The following is an 18,178-nucleotide window of genomic DNA, read 5'->3' as shown; positions in this document are numbered from 1 at the left end:
TTATGGAACACTCTGTTGGATAAACAAGGGGAGAATTCCATGCACAGAGGACAAATTTCAATCACACCCTGAAATCTCAAAGATACCATTGGGCTTACTGACTTTCACCTCTGTGCAACTTGGTCGTTTTGACTTTGAGAAAGGAGGAGTTAAGAATGACCATACTGCAATGCTATACTCACTGCTTCTTCTTTGCTTTGTCCAACTTCCTCGCTGCCCACTGAGAGGCGTCCACACTGTGCCTGCTGGCACTGGCAAAGATGCTCTCACAGACAGCTTCTGAGGAAGTCATCAGAAGAAGAGAAATCCTTGCCACAGTGGCTAAAATCTGAGGGGATTGGAAGGGAGGAAATGAATTCAATAGTTGGTTCTGGGAAAGACTGAAGTGCTGGCAGACTTGAAGGTAGGGACACTTTAGAACGTCAAGGTTGCCTAGACGCATTTCATTTTCTGATAACCTTCATACTTATTATGTTGCAGGCTAAAACTTGGAGAGGTGCTTCCCTTCTGGCAGGACAGGTAAGTGACGCTGCTTCCCATTGTGTCTTTTGTTTGTAGACAGGCTGCATTCTCGCCTGACGAAATATTTACCTACTGTGTACCACAAGAGATGAGATTTATTTAACATCCCTCTCATGGCTAAACAACCTAGGCTTCATCTTGCCTATTGATGGTGGAACACTTGCTATGGCCCTGGCATTGTAGGGGACTTAGCTAGGTAGACCAAACCCAAGCAAGTGACAATACTAACTAATACCATTAGTATTTTGAGGTGCATTTGGAAAACCAACAGTTGGGTGAAGTTATTGGCATAATTGACTTTCTTTTGAAGCTACCATTGAAGCTTCCAATTCTAAATAATATATCCAGAAGTACTAAGAAAAGCCTTCTCCCAGCTCCTTCCCTTATCGACATTCATGCTCAAAGAATTAAACTTTTATTTCTGCCCTGACAGGTGTGGAACCCAAAGGAAGATGATAGGGTGTTAGGAGTCTAGACCCCTAGAGCACAGAACAATAACCCTCACAAATTTCATCTATCCTTGATCCTCTGGCGTGGATACTAAGAGAGCAACCCATGCGTTTTCACTTCCTTGTAAGTAGCATGGAAACATGCAATCTTGCCCTCTAAAATTCAGGTGAATTGCCATAAAGTTTTCAAAAACCCAAACAGAGCTGACAAAGAACCATATTTATTCTTTTTATAAATGATTATGGATTATGTTGAGCCAGAAATCTAGTTGTCCATTGTCAGAACAAAACAAAACAAAACAAAGAATATTTTTGGTATTAAATGCAATGCCTTCCTTCATCTTGGAACCTGGGTGGTGTTGAGTTCATTTGAAGAAACATGACATGAGAGGTGATAAGAAGAGAAGGTTCAGGAATCAGGCACACAGAACCCAACTCCTGTCCCTGTCAATGTCCTGTGGGATACCTGGTGATGTATATGGACCAAAATATAGCTTGGCCTGTGTGTTGCTTTTTGTTGTCCAAGGAAATATGGAAGGAGCTGGTGGTCATGGGACATACATCACAAAATCCTCCAGAGCATTGACAATTGCAGGACAACTGGAAGGCTCAATACTGTGCACTGTAAGATGGAGAGGAACATACATGGAAGACAGGGAACCTGAGGAGGAAGTGTAAAGGCGGGTTAACATGACGAGCATAGAATCAAAACCGCGAATTAGGATGTTGAAAAAACTTATCTAGATAGGAAAAAAGTCATTTTGCTTTCTTGAATGTTTTCTCTATTCTTACCAAATCTTTGTTGTAAAGATTAAATACATAAATTCAAGGAACATTCACAGGTACCCGATTTGGGGCCAGTGACACCCACCAAAGGCAATGTGTTGACCTCTATTTTTCTCATATGGTGTCAAAGGGGAAAGGCTCTTTAATCCTGTCCTCTGTGTTTCCCCAGAACCTTTGACAGAATGAGCTACATGCCTCCTGCACAGTTTTGAACTTCCTTGTCAAGGCCCAGGAGTCTAGCTCTCTGGGATTTCACTTGGTAGGTGAAAACTCATGTGTTGAGCGAAGGCCTTTCTGGATCTATGATGACAACAGGTCTCTGAGGACGTTGACTGACTTGAACAGATGCGATCTGAGGTCCAGATATGAGGTCCTCGTGAGACCCATGAGGAGTTCAGAGCCTGCCTTGCACTCTTCCCTCTTCAGAGAGGATGAGAACTGTGCAGTATGGCATCAGATTCTGAGATTTTTCGAAAAAGGCCTCATAACAATACCCATACTTGGTTTGATACAATCTTCATTGCTTTCTATTTTCAAAGAGATAGAAATGATTCCAAGTGATAGGGAGACAACCTTTACTATAGGAGTAGGCACATATATCAGGTAGAGATGACTGTAGGTGCAAATGACGTACTCAAAAAATATGTAAGAACTGATGAATTCGAACGTGCTGCTCATTCGTAGTCTGCGGCGATGTACCCTTGCACATATGTGGTAAAGTGTCAGGCTGGGAGGTTAGGGCTCATGCCAGTAGTCCCAAGAATATTGGAGGACAAGGACTGCCCTCGCACTTTTCCCAAAGTTGTGTAAAGGCTGACGTATAACTAATAATTAAAGGATCATTCAATTTATATAGAGGGAAAATTGAAATGGTCTTTCCTGTTGGAGGCTGGGTAAATTCTAGATAATAATGGCTAGGTGAGAAACCAGGGCACCTGTTTGAGACATTCCCTAGTTTTATTGGTGTTCATCATTTATGTCTTAGCTGCCAAAATCTTCCAGAGCATGTTGTGTTTACCTATCTCTTTCTCGCATGGAAACCATCTCAGTTGATCCATCATGAGAAAAGACAATTGGGCTTTGCTTTCTGTTACTTGTTGTTGTTGTTTTTCTTTTCCTCCTGGGTACATTCATCCTCTTATTGCCGCTCTCACACAGATGCAAATCATCTATTCTAACAAAATTTGCGTGTTACCCAAGATCTATGAAAACAACTATTCCTTTATGAAACAAGGAAAGATATTTCTAAAGAACATGTTGCTAGCTGGTAGACCCACAATCCTGATAATGGATCAGATGCGCTAACTCTTCAATGAAACAAGAAAGAACCACACACTGAATCTTCTTAACATCCTCATGATGAACACAATTAATTCAGAACTGACACACACATATATGTATATATATATATATATATATATATATATATATATATATATATATCTTACTACTAACAGACTTTTAGGAAGCTGTAGCATAGGACTCTTGGTAACACTTGCTGGATACACAATATCTAAAGCCATGTTTGAAGCTTGAATATCCAATCAAGGACATCATGTAATCTCAGATGTGTAGTACAACATACTCGATAAAAAGCAACCCATGTGTATTTGACCACGGGCTAGTCAGTTAGTGCGTAGAAAACATCTTCTTTTCATCAGATTTAACCTGAAGCATGGTAGATGATTCCAACGCTCTTCCAAGTGGAAGACTTGAGTTTTTATGAATCGAGACATGGTAACATACATGTAGACAAAAAGGTACCTTTGGATTCCCCTCTCTTCCAAGATGAGGTTGCATGGCAGGGAAGAAATCTAAAGTCAATTATGGAACACTCTGTTGGATAAACAAGGGGAGAATTCCATGCACAGAGGACAAATTTCAATGACACCCTGAAATCTCAAAGATACCATTGGGCTTACTGACTTTCACCTCTGTGCAACTTGGTCGTTTTGACTTGAGAAAGGAGGAGTTAAGAATGACCATACTGCAATGCTATACTCACTGCTTCTTCTTTGCTTTGTCCAACTTCCTCGCTGCCCACTGAGAGGCGTCCATACTGTGCCTGCTGGCACTGGCAAAGATGCTCTCACAGACAGCTTCTGAGGAAGTCATCAGAAGAAGAGAAATCCTTGCCACAGTGGCTAAAATCTGAGGCGATTTGAAGGGAGGAAATTAATTCAATAGTTGGTTCTGGGAAAGACTGAACTGCTGGCAGACTTGAGGGTCGGGACACTTTAGAAAGTCAAGGTTGCCTAGACGCATTTCATTTTCTGATAACCTTCATACTTATTATGTTGCAGGCTAAAACTTAGAGAGGTGCTTCCCTTCTGGCAGGACAGGTAAGTGATGCTGCTTCCCATTGTTTCTTTTGTTTGTAGACAGGCTGCATTCTCGCCTGACGAAATATTTACCTACTGTGTACCACAAGAGATGAGATTTATTTAACGTCCCTCTCATGGCTAAACAACCTAGGCTTCATCTTGCCTATTGATGGTGGAACACTTGCTATGGCCCTGGCATTGTAGGGGACTTAGCTAGGTAGACCAAACCCAAGCAAGTGACAAGGATACTAACTAATACCATTAGTATTTTGAGGTGCATTTGGAAAACCAACAGTTGGGGGAAGTTATTGGCATATTTGACTTTCTTTTGAAGCTACCATTGAAGCTTCCAATTCTAAATAATATATCCAGAAGTACTAAGAAAAGCCTTCTCCCAGCTCCTTCCCTTATCGACATTCAAGCTCAAAGAATTAAACTTTTATTTCTGCCCTGACAGGTGTGGAACCCAAAGGAAGATGATAGGGTGTTAGGAGTCTAGACCCCTAGAGCACAGAACAATAACCCTCACAAATTTCATCTATCATTGATCCTCTGGCGTGGATACTAAGAGAGCAACCCATGCGTTTTCACTTCCTTGTAAGTAGCATGGAAACATGCAATCTTGCCCTCTAAAATTCAGGTGAATTGCCATAAAGTTTTCAAAAACCCAAACAGAGCTGACAATGAACCATATTTATTCTTTTTATAAATGATTATGGATTATGTTGAGCCAGAAATCTAGTTGTCCATTGTCAGAACAAAACAAAACAAAACGAAGAATATTTTTGGTATTAAATGCAATGCCTTCCTTCATCTTGGAACCTGGGTGGTGTTGAGTTCATTTGAAGAAACATGACATGAGAGGTGATAAGAAGAGAAGGTTCAGGAATCAGGCACACAGAACCCAACTCGGGTCCCTGTCAATGTCCTGTGGGATACCTGGTGATGTATATGGACCAAAATATAGCTTGGCCTGTGTGTTGCTTTTTGTTGTCCAAGGAAATAGGGAAGGAGCTGGTGGTCATGCGACATACATCACAAAATCCTCCAGAGCATTGACAATTGCAGGACAACTGGAAGGCTCAATACTGGGCACTGTAAGATGGAGAGGAACATACATGGAAGACAGGGAACCTGAGGAGGAAGTGTAAAGGCAACTAACATGACGAGCATTGAATCAAAACCGCAAATTAGGATGTTGAAAAATCTTATCTAGATAGGAAAAAAGTCATTTTGCTTTCTTGAATGTTTTCTCTATTCTTACCAAATCTTTGTTGTAAAGATTAAATACATAAATTCAAGGAACATTCACAGGTACCCGATTTGGGGCCAGTGACACCCACCAAAGGCAATGTGTTGACCTCTATTTTTCTCATATGGTGTCAAAGGGGAAAGGCTCTTTAATCCTGTCCTCTGTGTTTCCCCAGAACCTTTGACAGAATGAGCTACATGCCTCCTGCACAGTTTTGAACTTCCTTGTCAAGGCCCAGGAGTCTAGCTCTCTGGGATTTCACTTGGTAGGTGAAAACTCATGTGTTGAGCGAAGGCCTTTCTGGATCTATGATGACAACAGGTCTCTGAGGACGTTGACTGACTTGAACAGATGCGATCTGAGGTCCAGATATGAGGTCCTCGTGAGACCCATGAGGAGTTCAGAGCCTGCCTTGCACTCTTCCCTCTTCAGAGAGGATGAGAACTGTGCAGTATGGCATCAGATTCTGAGATTTTTCGAAAAAGGCCTCATAACAATACCCATACTTGGTTTGATACAATCTTCATTGCTTTCTATTTTCAAAGAGATAGAAATGATTCCAAGTGATAGGGAGACAACCTTTACTATAGGAGTAGGCACATATATCAGGTAGAGATGACTGTAGGTGCAAATGACGTACTCAAAAAATATGTAAGAACTGATGAATTCGAACGTGCTGCTCATTCGTAGTCTGCGGCGATGTACCCTTGCACATATGTGGTAAAGTGTCAGGCTAGGAGGTTAGGGCTCATGCCAGTAGTCCCAAGAATATTGGAGGACAAGGACTGCCCTCGCACTTTTCCCAAAGTTGTGTAAAGGCTGACGTATAACTAATAATTAAAGGATCATTCAATTTATATAGAGGGAAAATTGAAATGGTCTTTCCTGTTGGAGGCTGGGTAAATTCTAGATAATAATGGCTAGGTGAGAAACCAGGGCACCTGTTTGAGACATTCCCTAGTTTTATTGGTGTTCATCATTTATGTCTTAGCTGCCAAAATCTTCCAGAGCATGTTGTGTTTACCTATCTCTTTCTCGCATGGAAACCATCTCAGTTGATCCATCATGAGAAATGACAATTGGGCTTTGCTTTCTGTTACTTGTTGTTGTTGTTTTTCTTTTCCTCCTGGGTACATTCATCCTCTTATTGCCGCTCTCACACAGATGCAAATCATCTATTCTAACAAAATTTGCGTGTTACCCAAGATCTATGAAAACAACTATTCCTTTATGAAACAAGGAAAGATATTTCTAAAGAACATGTTGCTAGCTGGTAGACCCACAATCCTGATAATGGATCAGATGCGCTAACTCTTCAATGAAACAAGAAAGAACCACACACTGAATCTTCTTAACATCCTCATGATGAACACAATTAATTCAGGACTGACACACACATATATGTATATATATATATATATATATATATATATATATATATATATCTTACTACTAACAGACTTTAACGAAGCTGTAGCATAGGACTCTTGGTAACACTTGCTGGATACACAATTTCTAAAGCCATGTTTGAAGCTTGAATATCCAATCAAGGACATCATGTAATCTCAGATGTGTAGTACAGCATACTCGATAAAAAGGAACCCATGTGTATTTGACCACGGGCTAGTCAGTTAGTGCGTAGAAAACATCTTCTTTTCATCAGATTTAACCTGAAGCATGGTAGATGATTCCAACGCTCTTCCAAGTGGAAGACTTGAGTTTTTATGAATCGAGACATGGTAACATACATGTAGATAAAAAGGTACCTTTGGATTCCCCTCTCTTCCAAGATGAGGTTGCATGGCAGGGAAGAAATCTAAAGTCAATTATGGAACACTCTGTTGGATAAACAAGGAGAGAATTCCATGCACAGAGGACAAATTTCAATGACACCCTGAAATCTCAAAGATACCATTGGGCTTACTGACTTTCACCTCTGTGCAACTTGGTCGTTTTGACTTTGAGAAAGGAGGAGTTAAGAATGACAATACTGCAATGCTATACTCACTGCTTCTTCTTTGCTTTGTCCAACTTCCTCGCTGCCCACTGAGAGGCGTCCACACTGTGCCTGCTGGCACTGGCAAAGATGCTCTCACAAACAGCTTCTGAGGAAGTCATCAGAAGAAGAGAAATCCTTGCCACAGTGGCTAAAATCTGAGGGGATTGGAAGGGAGGAAATGAATTCAATAGTTGGTTCTGGGAAAGACTGAAGTGCTGGCAGACTTGAAGGTCGGGACACTTTAGAAAGTCAAGGTTGCCTAGACGCATTTCATTTTCTGATAACCTTCATACTTATTATGTTGCAGGCTAAAACTTGGAGAGGTGCTTCCCTTCTGGCAGGACAGGTAAGTGACGCTGCTTCCCATTGTGTCTTTTGTTTGTAGACAGGCTGCATTCTCGCCTGACGAAATATTTACCTACTGTGTACCACAAGAGATGAGATTTATTTAACGTCCCTCTCATGGCTAAACAACCTAGGCTTCATCTTGCCTATTGATGGTGGAACACTTGCTATGGCCCTGGCATTGTAGGGGACTTAGCTAGGTAGACCAAACCCAAGCAAGTGACAAGGATACTAACTAATACCATTAGTATTTTGAGGTGCATTTGGAAAACCAACAGTTAGGTGAAGTTATTGGCATATTTGACATTCTTTTGAAGCTACCATTGAAGCTTCCAATTCTAAATAATATATCCAGAAGGACTAAGAAAAGCCTTCTCCCAGCTCCTTCCCTTATCGACATTCAAGCTCAAAGAATTAAACTTTTATTTCTGCCCTGACAGGTGTGGAACCCAAAGGAAGATGATAGGGTGTTAGGAGTCTAGACCCCTAGAGCACAGAACAATAACCCTCACAAATTTCATCTATCATTGATCCTCTGGCGTGGATACTAAGAGAGCAACCCATGCGTTTTCACTTCCTTGTAAGTAGCATGGAAACATGCAATCTTGCCCTCTAAAATTCAGGTGAATTGCCATAAAGTTTTCAAAAACCCAAACAGAGCTGACAAGGAACCATATTTATTCTTTTTATAAATGATTATGGATTATGTTGAGCCAGAAATCTAGTTGTCCATTTTCAGAACAAAACAAAACAAAACTAAGAATATTTTTGGTATTAAATGCAATGCCTTCCTTCATCTTGGAACCTGGGTGGTGTTGAGTTCATTTGAAGAAACATGACATGAGAGGTGATAAGAAGAGAAGGTTCAGGAATCAGGCACACAGAACCCAACTCCTGTCCCTGTCAATGTCCTGTGGGATACCTGGTGATGTATATGGACCAAAATATAGCTTGGCCTGTGTGTTGCTTTTTGTTGTCCAAGGAAATATGGAAGGAGCTGGTGGTCATGGGACATACATCACAAAATCCTCCAGAGCATTGACAATTGCAGGACAACTGGAAGGCTCAATACTGTGCACTGTAAGATGGAGAGGAACATACATGGAAGACAGGGAACCTGAGGAGGAAGTGTAAAGGCGGGTTAACATGATGAGCATAGAATCAAAACCGCAAATTAGGATGTTGAAAAAATCTTATCTAGATAGGAAAAAAGTCATTTTGCTTTCTTGAATGTTTTCTCTATTCTTACCAAATCTTTGTTGTAAAGATTAAATACATAAATTCAAGGAACATTCACAGGTACCCGATTTGGGGCCAGTGACACCCACCAAAGGCAATGTGTTGACCTCTATTTTTCTCATATGGTGTCAAAGGGGAAAGGCTCTTTAATCCTGTCCTCTGTGTTTCCCCAGAACCTTTGACAGAATGAGCTACATGCCTCCTGCACAGTTTTGAACTTTCTTGTCAAGGCCCAGGAGTCTAGCTCTCTGGGATTTCACTTGGTAGGTGAAAACTCATGTGTTGAGCGAAGGCCTTTCTGGATCTATGATGACAACAGGTCTCTGAGGACGTTGACTGACTTGAACAGATGCGATCTGAGGTCCAGATATGAGGTCCTCGTGAGACCCATGAGGAGTTCAGAGCCTGCCTTGCACTCTTCCCTCTTCAGAGAGGATGAGAACTGTGCAGTATGGCATCAGATTCTGAGATTTTTCGAAAAAGGCCTCATAACAATACCCATACTTGGTTTGATACAATCTTCATTGCTTTCTATTTTCAAAGAGATATAAATGATTCCAAGTGATAGGGAGACAACCTTTACTATAGGAGTAGGCACATATATCAGGTAGAGATGACTGTAGGTGCAAATGACGTACTCAAAAAATATGTAAGAACTGATGAATTCGAACGTGCTGCTCATTCCTAGTCTCCGGCGATGTACCCTTGCACATATGTGGTAAAGTGTCAGGCTGCGAGGTTAGGGCTCATGCCAGTAGTCCCAAGAATATTGGAGGACAATGACTGCCCTCGCACTTTTCCCAAAGTTGTGTAAAGGCTGACGTATAACTAATAATTAAAGGATCATTCAATTTATATAGAGGGAAAATTGAAATGGTCTTTCCTGTTGGAGGCTGGGTAAATTCTAGATAATAATGGCTAGGTGAGAAGCCTGGGCACCTGTTGGAGACATTCCCTAGTTTTATTGGTGTTCATCATTTATGTCTTAGCTGCCAAAATCTTCCAGAGCATGTTGTGTTTACCTATCTCTTTCTCGCATGGAAACCATCTCAGTTGATCCATCATGAGAAATGACAATTGGGCTTTGCTTTCTGTTACTTGTTGTTGTTGTTTTTCTTTTCCTCCTGGGTACATTCATCCTCTTATTGCCGCTCTCACACAGATGCAAATCATCTATTCTAACAAAATTTGCGTGTTACCCAAGATCTATGAAAACAACTATTCCTTTATGAAACAAGGAAAGATATTTCTAAAGAACATGTTGCTAGCTGGTAGACCCACAATCCTGATAATGAATCAGATGCACTAACTCTTCAATGAAACAAGAAAGAACCAAACACTGAATCTTCTTAACATCCTCATGATGAACACAATTAATTCACAACTTACACACACATATATGTATATATATATATATATATCTTACTACTAACAGACTTTTACGAAGCTGTAGCATAGGACTCTTGGTAACACTTGCTGGATACACAATTTCTAAAGCCATGGTTGAAGCTTGAATATCCAATCAAGGACATCATGTAATCTCAGATGTGTAGTACAACATACTCGATAAAATCAACCCAGTGTATTTGACCACAGGCTAGTCAGTTAGTGCGTAGAAAACATCTTCTTTTCATCAGATTTAACCTGAAGCATGGTAGATGATTCCAATGCTCTTCCAAGTGGAAGACTTGAGTTCCATGAATCGAGACATGGTAACATACATGTAGACAAAAAGTTACCTTTGGATTCCCCTCTCTTCCAAGATGAGGTTGCATGGCAGGGAAGAAATCTAAAGTCAATTATGGAACACTCTGTTGGATAAACAAGGAGAGAATTCCATGCACAGAGGACAAATTTCAATGACATCCTGAAATCTCAAAGATACCATTGGGCTTACTGACTTTCACCTCTGTGCAACTTGGTCGTTTTGACTTTGAGAAAGGAGGAGTTAAGAATGACCATCCTGCAATGCTATACGCACTGCTTCTTCTTTGCTTTGTCCAACTTCCTCGCTGCCCACTGAGAGGCGTACACAATGTGCCTGTTGGCACTGGCAAAGATGCTCTCACAGATAGCTTCTGAGGAAGTCATCAGAAGAGGAGAAATCCTTGCCACAGTGGCTAAAATCTGAGGGGATTGGAAGGGAGGAAATGAATTCAATAGTTGGTTCTGGGAAAGACTGAAGTGCTGGCAGACTTGAAGGTCGGGACACTTTAGAAAGTCAAGGTTGCCTAGACGCATTTCATTTTCTGATAACCTTCATACTTATTATGTTGCAGGCTAAAACTTGGAGAGGTGCTTCCCTTCTGGCAGGACAGGTAAGTGACGCTGCTTCCCATTGTGTCTTTTGTTTGTAGACAGGCTGCATTCTCGCCTGACTAAATATTTACCTACTGTGTACCACAAGAGATGAGATTTATTTAACGTCCCTCTCATGGCTAAACAACCTAGGCTTCATCTTGCCTATTGATGGTGGAACACTTGCTATGGCCCTGGCATTGTAGGGGACTTAGCTAGGTAGACCAAACCCAAGCAAGTGACAAGGATACTAACTAATACCATTAGTATTTTGAGGTGCATTTGGAAAACCAACAGTTAGGTGAAGTTATTGGCATATTTGACTTTCTTTTGAAGCTACCATTGAAGCTTCCAATTCTAAATAATATATCCAGAAGTACTAAGAAAAGCCTTCTCCCAGCTCCTTCCCTTATCGACATTCAAGCTCAAAGAATTAAACTTTTATTTCTGCCCTGACAGGTGTGGAACCCAAAGGAAGATGATAGGGTGTTAGGAGTCTAGACCCCTAGAGCACAGAACAATAACCCTCACAAATTTCATCTATCATTGATCCTCTGGCGTGGATACTAAGAGAGCAACCCATGCGTTTTCACTTCCTTGTAAGTAGCATGGAAACATGCAATCTTGCCCTCTAAAATTCAGGTGAATTGCCATAAAGTTTTCAAAAACCCAAACAGAGCTGACAAGGAACCATATTTATTCTTTTTATAAATGATTATGGATTATGTTGAGCCAGAAATCTAGTTGTCCATTTTCAGAACAAAACAAAACAAAACTAAGAATATTTTTGGTATTAAATGCAATGCCTTCCTTCATCTTGGAACCTGGGTGGTGTTGAGTTCATTTGAAGAAACATGACATGAGAGGTGATAAGAAGAGAAGGTTCAGGAATCAGGCACACAGAACCCAACTCCTGTCCCTGTCAATGTCCTGTGGGATACCTGGTGATGTATATGGACCAAAATATAGCTTGGCCTGTGTGTTGCTTTTTGTTGTCCAAGGAAATATGGAAGGAGCTGGTGGTCATGGGACATACATCACAAAATCCTCCAGAGCATTGACAATTGCAGGACAACTGGAAGGCTCAATACTGTGCACTGTAAGATGGAGAGGAACATACATGGAAGACAGGGAACCTGAGGAGGAAGTGTAAAGGCGGGTTAACATGATGAGCATAGAATCAAAACCGCAAATTAGGATGTTGAAAAAATCTTATCTAGATAGGAAAAAAGTCATTTTGCTTTCTTGAATGTTTTCTCTATTCTTACCAAATCTTTGTTGTAAAGATTAAATACATAAATTCAAGGAACATTCACAGGTACCCGATTTGGGGCCAGTGACACCCACCAAAGGCAATGTGTTGACCTCTATTTTTCTCATATGGTGTCAAAGGGGAAAGGCTCTTTAATCCTGTCCTCTGTGTTTCCCCAGAACCTTTGACAGAATGAGCTACATGCCTCCTGCACAGTTTTGAACTTCCTTGTCAAGGCCCAGGAGTCTAGCTCTCTGGGATTTCACTTGGTAGGTGAAAACTCATGTGTTGAGCGAAGGCCTTTCTGGATCTATGATGACAACAGGTCTCTGAGGACGTTGACTGACTTGAACAGATGCGATCTGAGGTCCAGATATGAGGTCCACGTGAGACCCATGAGGAGTTCAGAGCCTGCCTTGCACTCTTCCCTCTTCAGAGAGGATGAGAACTGTGCAGTATGGCATCAGATTCTGAGATTTTTCGAAAAAGGCCTCATAACAATACCCATACTTGGTTTGATACAATCTTCATTGCTTTCTATTTTCAAAGAGATAGAAATGATTCCAAGTGATAGGGAGACAACCTTTACTATAGGAGTAGGCACATATATCAGGTAGAGATGACTGTAGGTGCAAATGACGTACTCAAAAAATATGTAAGAACTGATGAATTCGAAAGTGCTGCTCATTCCTAGTCTCCGGCGATGTACCCTTGCACATATGTGGTAAAGTGTCAGGCTGCGAGGTTAGGGCTCATGCCAGTAGTCCCAAGAATATTGGAGGACAATGACTGCCCTCGCACTTTTCCCAAAGTTGTGTAAAGGCTGACGTATAACTAATAATTAAAGGATCATTCAATTTATATAGAGGGAAAATTGAAATGGTCTTTCCTGTTGGAGGCTGGGTAAATTCTAGATAATAATGGCTAGGTGAGAAGCCAGGGCACCTGTTGGAGACATTCCCTAGTTTTATGGGTGTTCATCATTTATGTCTTAGCTGCCAAAATCTTCCAGAGCATGTTGTGTTTACCTATCTCTTTCTCGCATGGAAACCATCTCAGTTGATCCATCATGAGAAATGACAATTGGGCTTTGCTTTCTGTTACTTGTTGTTGTTGTTTTTCTTTTCCTTTTGGGTACATTCATCCTCTTATTGCCGCTCTCACACAGATGCAAATCATCTATTCTAACAAAATTTGCGTGTTACCCAAGATCTATGAAAACAACTATTCCTTTATGAAACAAGGAAAGATATTTCTAAAGAACATGTTGCTAGCTGGTAGACCCACAATCCTGATAATGGATCAGATGCACTAACTCTTCAATGAAACAAGAAAGAACCACACACTGAATCTTCTTAACATCCTCATGATGAACACAATTAATTCACAACTTACACACACATATATGTATATATATATATATATATATCTTACTACTAACAGACTTTTACGAAGCTGTAGCATAGGACTCTTGGTAACACTTGCTGGATACACAATTTCTAAAGCCATGGTTGAAGCTTGAATATCCAATCAAGGACATCATGTAATCTCAGATGTGTAGTACAACATACTCGATAAAATCAACCCAGTGTATTTGACCACAGGCTAGTCAGTTAGTGCGTAGAAAACATCTTCTTTTCATCAGATTTAACCTGAAGCATGGTAGATGATTCCAATGCTCTTCCAAGTGGAAGACTTGAGATCCATGAATCGAGACATGGTAACATACATGTAGACAAAAAGTTACCTTTGGATTCCCCTCTCTTCCAAGATGAGGTTGCATGGCAGGGAAGAAATCTAAAGTCAATTATGGAACACTCTGTTGGATAAACAAGGAGAGAATTCCATGCACAGAGGACAAATTTCAATGACATCCTGAAATCTCAAAGATACCATTGGGCTTACTGACTTTCACCTCTGTGCAACTTGGTCGTTTTGACTTTGAGAAAGGAGGAGTTAAGAATGACCATACTGCAATGCTATACGCACTGCTTCTTCTTTGCTTTGTCCAACTTCCTCGCTGCCCACTGAGAGGCGTACACAATGTGCCTGTTGGCACTGGCAAAGATGCTCTCACAGATAGCTTCTGAGGAAGTCATCAGAAGAGGAGAAATCCTTGCCACAGTGGCTAAAATCTGAGGGGATTGGAAGGGAGGAAATGAATTCAATAGTTGGTTCTGGGAAAGACTGAACTGCTGGCAGACTTGAAGGTCGGGACACTTTAGAAAGTCAAGGTTGCCTAGACGCATTTCCTTTTCTGATAACCTTCATACTTATTATGTTGCAGGCTAAAACTTGGAGAGGTGCTTCCCTTCTGGCAGGACAGGTAAGTGACGCTGCTTCCCATTGTGTCTTTTGTTTGTAGGCAGGCTGCATTCTCGCCTAACTAAATATTTACCTACTGTGTACCACAAGAGATGAGAATTATTTAACGTCCCTCTCATGGCTAAACAACCTAGGCTTCGTCTTGCCTCTTGATGGTGGAACACTTGCTATGGCCCTGGCATTGTAGGGGACTTAGCTAGGTAGTCCCAACCCAAGCAAGTGACAAGGATACTACCTAATACCATTAGTATTTTGAGGTGGATTTGGAAAACCAACAGTTGGGTGAAGTTATTGGCATATTTGACTTTCTTTTGAAGCTACCATTGAAGCTTCCAATTCTAAATAATATATCCAGAAGTACTAAGAAAAGCCTTCTCCCAGCTCCTTCCCTTATCGACATTCAAGCTCAAAGAATTAAACTCTTATTTCTGCCCTGACAGGTGTGGAACCCAAAGGACAATGCTAAGGTGTTAGGAGTCTAGACCCCTAGAGCACAGAACAATAACCCTCACAAATTTCATCTATCCTTGATCCTCTGGCGTGGATACTAAGAGAGCCACCCATGCGTTTTCACTTCCTTGTAAGTAGCATGGAAACATGCAATCTTGCCCTCTAAAATTCAAGTGAATTGCCATAAATTTTTCGAAAACACAAACAGAGCTGACAATGAACCATATTTATTCTTTTTATAAATGATTATGGATTATGTTGAGCCAGAAATCTAGTTGTCCATTGTCAGAACAAAACAAAACAAAATTAAGAATATTTTTGGTATTAAATGCAATGCCTTCCTTCATCTTGGAAACTGGGTGGTGTTGAGTTCATTTGAAGAAACATGACATGAGAGGTGATACGAAGAGAAGGTTCAGGAATCAGGCACACAGAACCCAACTCCTGTCCCTGTCAATGTCCTGTGGGATACCTGGTGATGTATATGGACCAAAATGTAGCTTGGCCTGTGTGTTGCTTTTTGTTGTCCAAGGAAATATGGAAGGAGCTGTTGGTCATGCGACATACATCACAAAATCCTCCAGAGCATTGACAATTGCAGGACAACTGGAAGGCTCAATACTGGGCACTGTAAGATGGAGAGGAACATACATGGAAGACAGGGAACAGGAGGAGGAAGTGTAAAGGCGGGTTAACATGAAGAGCATAGAATCAATACCGCAAATTAGGATGTTGAAAAAATCTTATCTAGATAGGAAAAAAAGTCATTTTGCTTTCTTGAATGTTTTCTCTATTCTTACCAAATCTTTGTTGTAAAGATTAAATACATAAATTCAAGGAACATTCACAGGTACCCGATTTGGGGCCAGTGACACCCACCAAAGGCAATGTGTTGACCTCTATTTTTCTCATATGGTGTCAAAGGGGAAAGGCTCTTTAATCCTGTCCTCTGTGTTTCCCCAGAACCTTTGACAGAATGAGCTACATGCCTCCTGCACAGTTTTGAACTTCCTTGTCAAGGCCCAGGAGTCTAGCTCTCTGGGATTTCACTTGGTAGGTGAAAACTCATGTGTTGAGCGAAGGCCTTTCTGGATCTATGATGACAACAGGTCTCTGAGGACGTTGACTGACTTGAACAGATGCGATCTGAGGTCCAGATATGAGGTCCACGTGAGACCCATGAGGAGTTCAGAGCCTGCCTTGCACTCTTCCCTCTTCAGAGAGGATGAAAACTGTGCAGTATGGCATCAGATTCTGAGATTTTTCGAAAAAGGCCTCATAACAATACCCATACTTGGTTTGATACAATCTTCATTGCTTTCTATTTTCAAAGAGATAGAAATGATTCCAAGTGATAGGGAGACAACCTTTACTATAGGAGTAGGCACATATATCAGGTAGAGATGACTGTAGGTGCAAATGACGTACTCAAAAAATATGTAAGAACTGATGAATTCGAACGTGCTGCTCATTCCTAGTCTCCGGCGATGTACCCTTGCACATATGTGGTAAAGTGTCAGGCTGCGAGGTTAGGGCTCATGCCAGTAGTCCCAAGAATATTGGAGGACAATGACTGCCCTCGCACTTTTCCCAAAGTTGTGTAAAGGCTGACGTATAACTAATAATTAAAGGATCATTCAATTTATATAGAGGGAAAATTGAAATGGTCTTTCCTGTTGGAGGCTGGGTAAATTCTAGATAATAATGGCTAGGTGAGAAGCCAGGGCACCTGTTGGAGACATTCCCTAGTTTTATGGGTGTTCATCATTTATGTCTTAGCTGCCAAAATCTTCCAGAGCATGTTGTGTTTACCTATCTCTTTCTCGCATGGAAACCATCTCAGTTGATCCATCATGAGAAATGACAATTGGGCTTTGCTTTCTGTTACTTGTTGTTGTTGTTTTTCTTTTCCTTTTGGGTACATTCATCCTCTTATTGCCGCTCTCACACAGATGCAAATCATCTATTCTAACAAAATTTGCGTGTTACCCAAGATCTATGAAAACAACTATTCCTTTATGAAACAAGGAAAGATATTTCTAAAGAACATGTTGCTAGCTGGTAGACCCACAATCCTGATAATGGATCAGATGCACTAACTCTTCAATGAAACAAGAAAGAACCACACACTGAATCTTCTTAACATCCTCATGATGAACACAATTAATTCACAACTTACACACACATATATGTATATATATATATATATCTTACTACTAACAGACTTTTACGAAGCTGTAGCATAGGACTCTTGGTAACACTTGCTGGATACACAATTTCTAAAGCCATGGTTGAAGCTTGAATATCCAATCAAGGACATCATGTAATCTCAGATGTGTAGTACAACATACTCGATAAAATCAACCCAGTGTATTTGACCACAGGCTAGTCAGTTAGTGCGTAGAAAACATCTTCTTTTCATCAGATTTAACCTGAAGCATGGTAGATGATTCCAATGCTCTTCCAAGTGGAAGACTTGAGATCCATGAATCGAGACATGGTAACATACATGTAGACAAAAAGTTACCTTTGGATTCCCCTCTCTTCCAAGATGAGGTTGCATGGCAGGGAAGAAATCTAAAGTCAATTATGGAACACTCTGTTGGATAAACAAGGAGAGAATTCCATGCACAGAGGACAAATTTCAATGACACCCTGAAATCTCAAAGATACCATTGGGCTTACTGACTTTCACCTCTGTGCAACTTGGTCGTTTTGACTTTGAGAAAGGAGGAGTTAAGAATGACCATACTGCAATGCTATACGCACTGCTTCTTCTTTGCTTTGTCCAACTTCCTCGCTGCCCACTGAGAGGCGTACACAATGTGCCTGTTGGCACTGGCAAAGATGCTCTCACAGATAGCTTCTGAGGAAGTCATCAGAAGAGGAGAAATCCTTGCCACAGTGGCTAAAATCTGAGGGGATTGGAAGGGAGGA

General features: G+C 40.9%; 5 non-coding genes across 5 annotated transcripts; all 5 read left to right on the top strand.

Moving 5' to 3' along the window:
* Positions 1-2,053: 2,053 nt before the first annotated feature.
* On the top strand, positions 2,054-2,118 carry LOC132647929 (small nucleolar RNA SNORD109A). The gene has a single exon (XR_009586269.1). It is a non-coding gene; the product is annotated as a small nucleolar RNA SNORD109A (small nucleolar RNA).
* Positions 2,119-5,635: 3,517 nt separating this feature from the next.
* On the top strand, positions 5,636-5,700 carry LOC132647927 (small nucleolar RNA SNORD109A). The gene has a single exon (XR_009586268.1). It is a non-coding gene; the product is annotated as a small nucleolar RNA SNORD109A (small nucleolar RNA).
* Positions 5,701-9,216: 3,516 nt separating this feature from the next.
* Positions 9,217-9,281, top strand: LOC132647926 (small nucleolar RNA SNORD109A). The gene has a single exon (XR_009586267.1). It is a non-coding gene; the product is annotated as a small nucleolar RNA SNORD109A (small nucleolar RNA).
* A 3,491-nt stretch (positions 9,282-12,772) lies between these two features.
* Positions 12,773-12,837, top strand: LOC132647925 (small nucleolar RNA SNORD109A). Its single transcript, XR_009586266.1, has one exon. It is a non-coding gene; the product is annotated as a small nucleolar RNA SNORD109A (small nucleolar RNA).
* A 3,494-nt stretch (positions 12,838-16,331) lies between these two features.
* LOC132647924 (small nucleolar RNA SNORD109A) lies at positions 16,332-16,396 on the top strand. The gene has a single exon (XR_009586265.1). It is a non-coding gene; the product is annotated as a small nucleolar RNA SNORD109A (small nucleolar RNA).
* Positions 16,397-18,178: the final 1,782 nt, after the last annotated feature.

Source organism: Meriones unguiculatus, chromosome 14 (genome assembly GCF_030254825.1).
Source record: "Meriones unguiculatus strain TT.TT164.6M chromosome 14, Bangor_MerUng_6.1, whole genome shotgun sequence".
Classification (NCBI taxonomy): Eukaryota; Metazoa; Chordata; class Mammalia; order Rodentia; family Muridae; genus Meriones; species Meriones unguiculatus.
This window is presented reverse-complemented; position numbering and strand designations above follow the sequence as displayed.